This window comes from Pristiophorus japonicus, chromosome 3 (genome assembly GCF_044704955.1).
Source record: "Pristiophorus japonicus isolate sPriJap1 chromosome 3, sPriJap1.hap1, whole genome shotgun sequence".
Lineage (NCBI taxonomy): Eukaryota > Metazoa > Chordata > Chondrichthyes > Pristiophoridae > Pristiophorus > Pristiophorus japonicus.
Window position 1 is genome coordinate 38,545,104 of NC_091979.1, and position 11,616 is coordinate 38,556,719.

The following is an 11,616-nucleotide window of genomic DNA, read 5'->3' on the forward strand; positions in this document are numbered from 1 at the left end:
CACCTTCCATGGTTTTGATTCTGACATTGCTGGTCCCAGTGGTGCCGGTGATATAATGGAGCAGTTTACACTCATTCACCCACCATCCCAGCCCGCGCCTCTCTCTCTAGTACTGCTGTCTGCAACACCGAGCGTTCCACCGTCCGTGCCCGCGCCTCCCTGTGTAGTGGTGCCACGAGGCAGACCCAGGCAGAGAAGGAGATTGGAGACACACTCTCCTGAGATGCATAAGAACATAAGAATTAGGAACAGGAGTAGGCCATCTAGCCCCTCGAGCCTGCTCCGCCATTCAACAAGATCATGGCTGATCTGGCCGTGGACTCAGCTCCACTTACCTGCCCTCTCCCCATAACCCTTAATTCCCTTATTGGTTAAAAATCTATCTATCTGTGATTTGAATACATTCAAAGAGCTAGCCTCAACTGCTTCCTTGGGCAAAGAATTCCACAGATTCACAACCCTCTGGGAGAAGAAATTCCTTCTCAACTCGGTTTTAATTTGGTTCCCCTGTATTTTGAGGCTGTACCCCCTAGTTCTAGTCTCCCCGACCAGTGGAAACAACCTCTCTGCCTCTATCTTGTCTATCCCTTTCATTATTTTAAATGTTTCTATAAGATCATCCCTCATCCTTCTGAACTTCAACGAGTAAAGACCCAGTCTACTCAATCTATCATCATATGGTAACCCCCTCATCTCCGGAATCAGCCTAGTGAATCGTCTCTGTACACCCTCCAAAGCTAGTATATCCTTCCTTAAGTAAGGTGACCAAAACTGCACGCAGTACTCCAGGTGCGGCCTCACCAATACCCTATACAGTTGCAGCAGGACCTCCCTGCTTTTGTACTCCATCCCTCTCGCAATGAAGGCCAACATTCCATTCGCCTTCCTGATTACCTGCTGCACCTGCAAACTAACTTTTTGGGATTCATGCACAAGGACCCCCAGGTCCCTCTGCATCACAACATGTTGTAATTTCTCCCTATTCAAATAATATTCCCTTTTACTGTTTTTTTTTCCCCAAGGTGGATGACCTCACATTTTCCGACACTGCATTCCATCTGCCAAACCTTAGCCCATTCGCTTAACCTATCTAAATCTTTGCAGCCTCTCTGTGTTCTCTACACAACCCGCTTTCCCACTAATCTTTGTGTCATCTGCAAATTTTGCTACACTGCACTCTGTCCCCTCTTCCAGGTCATCTATGTATATTGTAAACAGTTGTGGTCCCATCCCTGTGGCACACCGATTTCCACCCCGAAAAGGACCCATTTATCCCGACTCTCTGCTTTCTGTTAGCCAGCCAATTCTCTATCCATGCTAATACATTTCCTCTGACTCCGCGTACCTTTATCTTCTGCAGTAACCATTTGTATGACACCTTATCGAATGCCTTTTGGAAATCTAAATACACCACATCCATTGGTACACCTCTATCCACCATGCTCGTTATATCCTCAAAGAATTCCAGTAAATTAGTTAAACATGATTTCTCCTTATTGAATCCATGTTGCGTCTGCTTGATTGCACTATTCCTATCTAGATGTCCCGCTATTTCTTCCTTAATGATAGCTTCAAGCATTTTCCCCACTACAGATGTTAAACTAACCGGCTTATAGTTACCTGCCTTTTGTCTGCCCTCTTTTTTAAACAGAGGCGTTAGATTAGCTGCTTTCCAATCCGCTGGTATCTCCCCAGAGTCCAGAGAATTTTGGTAGATTATAACGAATGCATCTGCTATAACTTCCGCCATCTCTTTTAATATCCTGGGATGCATTTCATCAGGACCAGTGGACTTGTCTACCTTGAGTCCCATTAGCCTGTCCAGCACTACCTCCCGAGTGATAGTGATTATCTCAAGGTCCTCCCTTCCCACATTCCCGTGACCAGTAATTTTTAGCATAGTTTTTGTGTCTTCCACTGTGAAGACCGAAGCAAAATAATTGTTTAAGGTCTCAGCCATTTCCACATTTCCCATTTTTAAATCCCCCTTCTCATCTTCTAAGGGACCAACATTTACTTTAGTCACTCTTTTCCGTTTTATATATCGGTAAAAGCTTGCAACAGATGCAGCTCAGGTTGTGGCATTGGGTATGGAGACCAATGAGCTTACCCGAACACTCATCGGTAGCGTCAGTGCAGTGGGTGAAGAGGTGATGGTCCTGACTGGAGAAATAGCAGTAATGACACGGGAACTTGGGGAGGGAATGTCTGAGGGAGTGCAATTGACGGCACAGGCCGTCAGGGAGGGCATGCAAATTACAGCACAGGCCATCATGGAGGTAGTTGCTGCAATAAGGGCACGCAGCCCGGCCAATCAAATGACACCCCCATGAGGAAGTGAACATTCACTGAGATGTGGATGAGAGATGGTTGCAGCCTTTCTTTGCTGCTTTTGTTCTTGTCCTTGATGTAGCTGTAGTAGCGTTTTTCAAATTGAAATTGTTTTGTAAGTTTTGTAACTTTACAACTTATAAGTGATCCTAGGGTTTTTAAAGTGATCTTATAGTGTAAATGCTCTCTCATTTTGTAACTTATTTAACTTTGCATCTAAAAAGTGATCTTGAAGTTTAAGTGATCTTCAGAGTGTAAGATTTTTCACATTGAAATTGTTTTGTAACTTTACAAGTTTATAAGTGATCTTAAAGTTTTTAAGTGATCTTCAAGAGTCATATTAAAAAGTATAGTTTGATACAACAAATATTTTATTACAGTGATGTTAACTTTTCAATAAAATATTTTTTCATTAAAACTGATTCATCTTCCATTAACACAACACAACGTAGGAACAACTCCAAAGAATAAACGTGTCCATGTGCAACAGTGGTCGCAGAGCCCTCAGGCATCAGTAATTGAAGCGTTCACGGATGAGCTGCTGGCGCAAGGCTCGAGCAATCGTTAAAGGAGCAAGATGGACAACCCTCCTCCGACCTCGTGCTCTGGCATCAGGCACTTGCATGCTTTCCTGATTGTCGTTATCATCCACATCCTGCTCTTCCGTAATACTATCATCATGTACTGGACCCTCACGTGGGTCTTCTGGTTCCACTACCAGCTCCTGCTGCCTCATGATGGCTAAGTTATGGAGCATGCAGCACACAACAGTGAAGTGACCGACAATCTGAGGAGAGTATTGCAAGTGGCCTCCCGAATGGTCCAGGCATTGGAAACGCTGTTTCAACAGTCCTCTCAATGATGTTGCGTGTCGCAATGTGCGCCTTGTTGTATTGACGGTCAGCTTCTGTCCGTGTCACGCGTAGGGGCGTCATGAGCCAGGTGGTCAGGCCGTACCCTTTGTCTCCCAGTAGCCAGCTCTGCCCTTCTGGCTGCTGCTCAAACAAGTCAGATAGAACGCTGTCGCGTAGGATGAACGCATCGTGGGTGCTGCCAGGGTATCTCGCATCAACTGACATGATGCGCTGCTTGTTGTCACACACGAACTGCACATTGATGGAGTGGAAACTTTTTCTATTCCTGTACTGCTTGGAATCCTCCACAGGTGCTCGCAAGGCGATGTGGGTACAATCAATGCAGTCCTGTACCTTTGAGAAGCCGGCAATCCTGAAGAAGTCCACAGCCCTCTCAATGATCGCTTGTGCGGTCATTGGGAAATTGATGAAGTCATTCCTCCGCGCATACAGTGCAGCCGTGACCTGGTAAATGCACGTTGAGAGATGGCGCACACATCTCCAGTTGTAGCCTGAAACGATCCCAAGGCATAGAAGGCAAGTGCAGCTGTTGCCTGCACTTCAACAGACAAGGCATTTGGCGTTCTGCTTCTGGGCTGCAAATCTGCTCTCAGCATATCACAGATCTCAGCGACAACTTCTCTGCGGAAACGCAGCCTTTTCACACAATCAGCCTTGCTCATGTCCAGGTACGAGCGCCTGGCTCGATATTGCCGACATGGGTAAGGTCTCTTGCCCATCAGCCTACGGGCTATGACGTTCCTGGTGCAGTGAGCTCTAATCAATTCTCTCCTATGCAGTGAATTGCTGCCGAACCAGTGCATAATCCATGGTGTTGACAATGTAGCACCCATTCTGCAAATTTAAGTTTCAAACTGGCTATCTCTCCCTGTCCCTGGCCAAATGGCCTCAGTCTCCCTCGCAGCTCGAAGACTGCTTGCTGTGTCTTCGGTCAGCCGCCGTCAGCCACTGCCGCCGCCCCTATCCCATGACCAAATGGCCACAGTTACCCTCGCAGCTCGAAGGTTGCTTGCTGTGTCTTCGGCTGCCGTCAAGCCACTGATGCCGCCCCTGTCTCTGACATGGAAGGAAAGCCTGCCTGAAGCACCGCAGCTCGAAGGCTGCTGCTGCTTCCCACAGGTAGGAATTTTCAATATTTTGTCTTTGCTTTGTTTATAATTTTTTATTCAGGATGGCTCTTTATTTGTATAAGTAAGACTGTTGAATGCTTGTAGAATTTAATTACTTCCCTTCCGCTCCTCCCGCCCCCCATTCCCTACGCCTGATTTGTAATCTACGCCTGATTTGTAAAGTGTAGGCAAGGTTTTTCTGAGCATACAAAAATCTACACTTACTCCATTCTAAGTTAGTTTGGAGTAAGTTTTCACTGCCTAAACTTTCAAAACATGCGTAAGTGGCCGGACACGCCCCTTTTGAAAAAAAACATCTGTTCCAAACTGAAACTGTTCTAACTGACTCGAACTGGAGCAAACTAAATGCCGAGAATTGCAATTTCTAAGATACTCCATTCTAAAGCAGTTGCTCCAAAAAAAATAGGAGCAACTCAGGTCAAAACTTAACCCCATAGAAACCTGCAGCCCAGAAGGAGGCCATTGGGCCCACCGTGCCAGTACTGGTCCTTTGAAAGAGCAGCCATGCTTAGTCCCACTTCACAGTTCTTTGTCCATAACCCTGAAAGCTCCTCATCTTCGAGTACTTTTCCAACTCCCTTTTAAAATTATCCATGGAATCATCCACCTTTTCAGGTAAAGCATTCCAGATCCTGACAACTATCTCCAAGTGAAAAGATTTCTCTTCGTCTCCCATTTTAAATCTGCAAAAGGACAAAAATTTGACAGATGGAGTATAATGTTGGAATGTTGGAATGGGGTCATGCACTTTGGCAGAAAAAAATCAAAGAGCAAGTTATTATTTAAATGGAGAAAGATTGCAAAGTGCCGCAGTACAGCGGGACCTGGGGGTGCTTGTGCATGAAACACGAAAGGATAGTATGCAGGTACAGCAAGTGATCAGGAAGGCCAATGGAATCTTGGTCTTTATTGCAAAGGAGATGGAGTATAAAAGCAGAGAAGTCTTGCTACAATTATACAGGGTATTGGTGAGGCCACACCTGGAGTACTGCGTGCAGTTTTGGTTTCCATATTTACGAAAGGATATACTTGCTTTGGAGGCAGTTCAGAGAAGGTTCACGAGGTTGATTCTGGTGATGAGGGGGTTGACTTATGAGGAAAGGTTGAGTAGGTTGGATCTCTACTCATTGGAATTCAGAAGAATGAGAGATGATCTTATCGAAACCTGTAAGATTATGAGGGGGCTTGACAAGGTTGATGCAGAGAGAATGTTTCCATTGATGGGGAAAACTAGAACTAGAGGGCATGATCTTAGAATAAGGGGCCGCCCATTTAAAACTGAGATGAGGAGAAATTTCTTCTCTCAGAGGGTTGTAAATCTGTGGAATTCGCTGCCGCAGAGAGCTGTGGAAGCTGGGACATTGAATAAATTTAAGACAGAAATAGATAGTTACTTAAACGGTAAGTGATAAGGGGTTATGGGGAGCGGGCGGGGAAGTGGAGCTGAGTCCATGATCAGATCAGCCATGATCTTATTGAATGGTGGAGCAGGCTCGAGGGGCTGTATGGCCTACTCCTGTTCCTACTTCTTAAGTTCTTATAAATCTCTGACCTCTGGTTGTTGACCCACTCACCAGACGGAGTTGTTTTACTCTATCTCCAGTCCTGGAATTAACTTTAAACCTACAGGACTAGAAATTGAACTTTTGACGATAGCCATATTTTTTCGGCATTTTTGCGCAAAAACACCGTTACAAATACTGCTATTTTTTAAAGGGGTAAAATTGGCAACAAAATGCGCCCGACGGTAAAAATTGACATTGTACGAGGATTCGCGGTGGAAACCACAGTCCTCGTCAATTTTAGTCCAAGGCCGATTACTGCTAAATAGACAGGCCCTGGGAGGGGGGGAAAAAGACACACACACAAAAAGCAAGAAACAAAATATCAAAAATATCAAATCATTTACAAGACCCTTAACCAAGTAATCGCTGCAAAAGAATTAAAAAATAAAAACTTTAACTTACCTTGTTTGCAGGTCTTCATACTTACTGCTGTTTCTGGGGCTGCAATGCAGCTTTTTACCTGGCAGTTTTTTCGCGCAGAATACGGGTACACCAAACGGCCAATTTAAAGCTTTTTTGCCATTGCACGACGGCAGTCCACTTTTCAGCGGTATTTCAAAACCGCCGGCGCACAACTTTGGCCACCAAGTTCGGTGAGCACCTTTTAATGCCAAAAAAGGCGGAATATTGCTGAAATAGCGGGTGCAAGGCTGGCCCATTTCTAGCCCATAACCTTCTAACTCAGAAGCAAGAGCGGCAATCAGTACATAATACAGCTTATCAATTAGAACTTTTAGTTTTGCTTTAATAGCCCAGATCAGCTGAAGCAAATGGGGACAGTTACCGTATTATATCATTCCTTGCAACAGGCTCAGGTTACAGACTGGCACAAATATGCAGGCGTAGGCCGCTCAACCTGCCCACACTGAAAGATTTCCACTCTCCGGTACTCGTTAAATGCACTTAACCGATAGAAAAGGAAAGACTTGCATTTATATAGCGCCTTTCACGACCACCGGACGTCTCAAATCACTTTACAGCCAATGAAGTACTTTTGGAGTGTAGTCACTGTTGTAACGTAGGAAACGCAGCAGCCAATTTGTGCACAGCAAGCTCCCACAAACAGCATTATGATAATGACGAGATAATCTGTTTTGGTTATGTTGATTGAGGGATAAATATTGGCCAGGGCAGCAGGGGATATAACCTGCTCTGCTTTGAAATAGTGCCATGGGATCTTTTACGTTCACCTGAGAGAGCAGACAGGAGCTCCGTTTATCGTCTCATCCAAAAGACAACACCTCCAACAGTGCAGCACTCCCTCAGCACAGCACTGGAGTGTCCGTCTAGATTTATGTGCTCAAGTCCCTGGAGTGGGACTTGAACCCACAACCTTCTGACTCAGAGGCAAGAGTGCTACCCACTGAGCCACAGCTGACAGAGTGATAGAAGGACACGAATACAGAATAATTTTCCATTAAAAAGAAAAAGGATCCTTTCATCCCACCCAAGCCACTTAATTGTTGTAGAAAGACGTCGCAATCAACAGGTAAAGTAAGTGGAATACTTTTTAAAATAAAATAAGAATCAAAATGGTTGCAAATAAAAAAACAGAAAAAGTAGTGAAAAACATAAATTAAATGTAAAAGGGTCTGGAGGCAGAAATTTATAAATAATTATATTAAAAAGTTCTCTTTGCTATTGAAAAATTGCAAATGTGCCATGGTGACCAAGGCAGTGTATACTGGTCCAGTAAAATACCCTGCCTGATAGCTTTCCAATACAGTGACAGCACTACTTGACCCATAACAATCCAATATCAGGTTATCCTTCATACATTTGTTCCCGGTTAAGCAACGCCTCGATTTCAAAATTCTCCTCCTTGTTTTCAAATCCCTCCATGGTCTCACCCCTCCCTATTTCTGTAATTTCCTCCAGCCCCACACCAAAAACCCCACCCCCCGCGAGATGTCTGCGCACCTCTAATTCTGCCCTCTTGAGCATCCCTGATTATAATCGCTCAACCATTGGTGGGCATGCCTTCTGTTGCCTCGATCCTAAGCTCTGGAACTCCCTGCTTAAACCTCTCCGCCTCTCTACCTCCCTTTCCTCTTTCAAGACGCTCCTTAAAACCTACCTCTTTGACCAAGCTTTTGGTCGCTTGCCCTAATTTACCTTATGCGGCTCGGTGTCAAAATTTTTGTCTCATAATACTCCTGTGGGGCGCCTTGGGATGTTTCACTACGTTAAAGTTATTGTTATTATAGTAGCATGAATTCTCTCTTCTTCCAAGCCTCAGATATTATGGGATGGCGGGGGGGGGGAAGTCGTGGAAGCATGGCTTACCCAACAACTTCCCTTCCCTGCGGAGAATCAGCCAGCTTCTGCTGTGCACCATTCCCTCTTCCTCTCGTGACTGGGCCAAGATCAGGCATTCATTATTTAACCAATCATAGTGCCCACCATTTTGATAAACTGATGCAAACATGAAAACACACGGCTATTCTTAAATCAACTTTGGTGACGCAAATCACTTTGGAACAGTACTGGTTGTACATTCATGATGTATTACAATTACAGTTTGTGAGCAAGAACAAATTGTGTTCCTACGTATTACGATAGACTTCCACAAACCAGTGGAATTTTACCGCATGACTCAGACTTGCATATAAGCACAATGTGATTTTTCACACACCTGTCTGCTGAGTCATGCTGATGTGGTGAAATGTTGTCATACTGAGGAGATGCATCAGGTATGTCTGGGCTTGATGTGGACAATAAAAGTTGTGTACTGGCTTGGTTTCTGTCACACTCTACTACACGTAGCATTTCAACCAAAAAGCAAAGCAGTCCTAAATGATACCCGGACTTGAAGGGTTAAGTTACGAGGAGAGATTACACAAACTTGGGTTGTATTCCCTGGAATTTAGAAGGTTAAGGGCTGATCTGATCGAAGTTTACAAGATATTCAGGGGAACAGATAGGGTAGATAGAGAGAAAATATTTCTGCTGGGTGGAGAGTCTAGGACTCAGGGGGGCATAGTCTAAAAATTGGAGCCAGGCCTTTCAGGAGTGAAATTAGGAAACACTTCTACACACAAAGGCTAGCAGAAGTTTGGAACTCTTTTCCACAAATGGCAATTGATGCTAGATCAATTGTTAATTTTAAATCGGAGAATGAGAGTTTTCTGTTAAGCAAAGGTATTAAGGGATATGGGCCAATGGCGGGTATACGGAGTTAAGTCGCACATCAGCCATGATCTGATTGAATGGCGGAGCAGGCTCAAGGGGCTGAATGGCCTACTCCTGTTCCTATATACCTTAAAAGTAAACCTGAATTGGTGCATGGTGCTGATGCCAAAGTCTGTTGTAAATGTATACTTGTAAGTGCACAGGGCTCAAACAGAGACTAGATTGGACTTGCTGTGATGGCTCCCACTCAGTGTGTCAACATTCACAATCCAAGCTCTGGAATGAAGAACAACATAGCACAGTAGGGTCAGTGCTACCTGTGTAACTGTACTCTAGTTTAGATCCACTGCACAGGCACAACTATTGAGAGGGGAAGAAGAAATCCCAAATTATTTTTGGTATTTATTATGTTCCTCATGCGACCCATACAAAATTGTCACACGGCTCGACAGGGTAGATGCAGGGAGGATGTTTCCTCTGGCTGAAGGAACCAGGGGTCACAGCCTCAGAATAAGGGATCGGTCATTTAGTACTGAGGAGAAACTTCTTCTCTCAGAGGGTGGTGAATCTTTGGAATTCTCTACCCCAGAGGAGGCTCAGTCTTTGAGTATATTCAAGACAGAGATCGATAGATTTTGAGATATTAAGGGAATCAAGGGATATGGAGATAGTACAGGAAAGTGGTGTTTAGGTAGAAGATCAGCCATGATATTATTGAATGGTGGAGCAGGCTCGAGAGGCCAAACGGCCTACTCCTGCGACCAGATAACCAATTTTTAGTGATTTTGATTGCGGGATAAAGGACACCGGGGAGAACTCCCCTGCCCTTTTTCGAAAGTGCGCTAGGGATCTTTTAGGTCCACCTGAGAGAGTAGATGGGGCCTTGGTTTAATGTCTCATCCGAAAGACAGCACCTCCAACAGTGCAGCGCTCCCTCAGCACTGCACTGGAGTGTCAGCCTACATTTCTGTGCTGAAGTCCCTGGGGTGGGACTTGAACCCATGACCTTCTGACTCAGAGGCGAGGGTGCTACCCACTGAGAGACAAACAAGATGAAGAGTCGGAGCAGAGAGAGAGAAAACTACACAGATATATGCGAAGCAGTCTGGTTCGGTGTGTAGCACATGTGGATCTGCGGACTGAGCAATGTCGCACTGTGTTGGTAACCGAGTGTTAGCGATTGCAACAGCGGCAAGCCACCGCTGTCAGCGGCTGGATTCGCTGCGCTTTCAACAGTAAAAGATCAAAACTGAAACGAGTGTGTTCAACCTTTAAACCCTGCCCTTTTAACAACTCGTAAAATACTTTATAATGCACAATGATCCTAGTTCTAAAAGTTAGGACATGGTAATACATTCTATACCTTTGCCTCCCCCCAAGGGGAAGCCTTCAGAATGCACATCAATGGGACGTTGAATGCATTCCTGGTTAAAGATATAACAGCGATCAGAATAGTTACAGACGCGTCTAACAGCTGCACACTGACATTAACCACTGCTGGTTGCAGAAAGTTGCTACAATTCACAAAGTATCCATTTGTCGCTCAATCCGCGTCCACCTTTTATTATCCCTCCCGGTTACTTTCTGATCAACCTTAAACATCACCGAAGGGAGAAAGAGTATCGAAGTCCCATACCACGGATCCAGGGCCACAGACAGCCCTCTCCACTCGCACCCCAGTGCTGACCCGCCAAGAAGCTACTGAAAACTCAGAAGGCACCGCCCTTCAGGCATCGTTCAGCTGTCGTTTCACGGAGTTGTTGCCCTGCTGCCTCCTACAGCCCTGGATGATTCACTAGCAACCGTGTCAGGCCAAGAGCATCTCTCCTTCCAGAGAGTTTGCAGCCCTGCCCCCAAGCAGACTCGAAAATAAAAGCCCAGTTTATGCCTCTATCTAGCCAGCGATCTGACAATTAATGAGAATGTATATAAAAGTGCAGGCTGCATCTGGTTACACGCTGCACAAACTGGAAGCTTCCATCCTCACAGCAGATGCCTAAGATGCTCTAATCCCCAAGCTCATTGTCGACAAGGCTGTAGTGATACCCCCCCCTGTATGGCTCAGAGATGTGGACCATATACAGTAGAACACCTCAAATTGTTGGAGAAATACCACCAACGATGTCTCCGCAAGATCCTGCAAATCCCCTGGGAGGACAGACGCACCAAAGTCAGTGTTCTCGTTCAGGCCAACATCCCCAGCATCGAAGCACTGACCACACTCGGCCAGCTCTGTTGGGCGGGCCACATTGTTCGCATGCCTGACACAAGACTCCCAAAGCAAGCGCTCTATTCGGAACTCCTTCACGACAGGCGAGCCCAAGGTGGGTAGAGGAAACATTTCAAGGACGTTCAAGGGGTGCTCAAAGCCTCCTTGATAAATGCAGCATCCCTGGGAGTCCCTGGCCAAAGACCGCCCTAAGTGGAAGAAGTGCATCCGGGAGGGCGCTGAGCACCTCGAGGCAGTGGCAATACTGTGGAGGAGGATTTCCTGGAGTGCATAAGGGATGGTTTTCGAGACCAATATGTCGAGGAACCAACGAGACAACAGGCCATCCTAGACTGAGTCTTGTGTAACGAGAG

The 11,616-nt window shown here is 45.5% G+C and overlaps 1 protein-coding gene across 2 annotated transcripts in view; it reads right to left on the bottom strand.

Annotated features, from left to right (window-relative positions):
* Positions 1-10,716, bottom strand: part of klhdc3l (kelch domain containing 3-like) — a 92,292-nt gene extending 81,576 nt beyond the window's left edge. Inside the window, exon 1 of one of the 2 annotated variants that reach the window (XM_070874369.1) lies at positions 10,670-10,716. The gene's annotated coding sequence lies outside the window, so the exon portion shown is untranslated. Of the gene's footprint in view, positions 1-10,519 lie in introns of both variants that reach the window. The other variant, XM_070874374.1, reaches the window with a different exon arrangement.
* Positions 10,717-11,616: the final 900 nt, after the last annotated feature.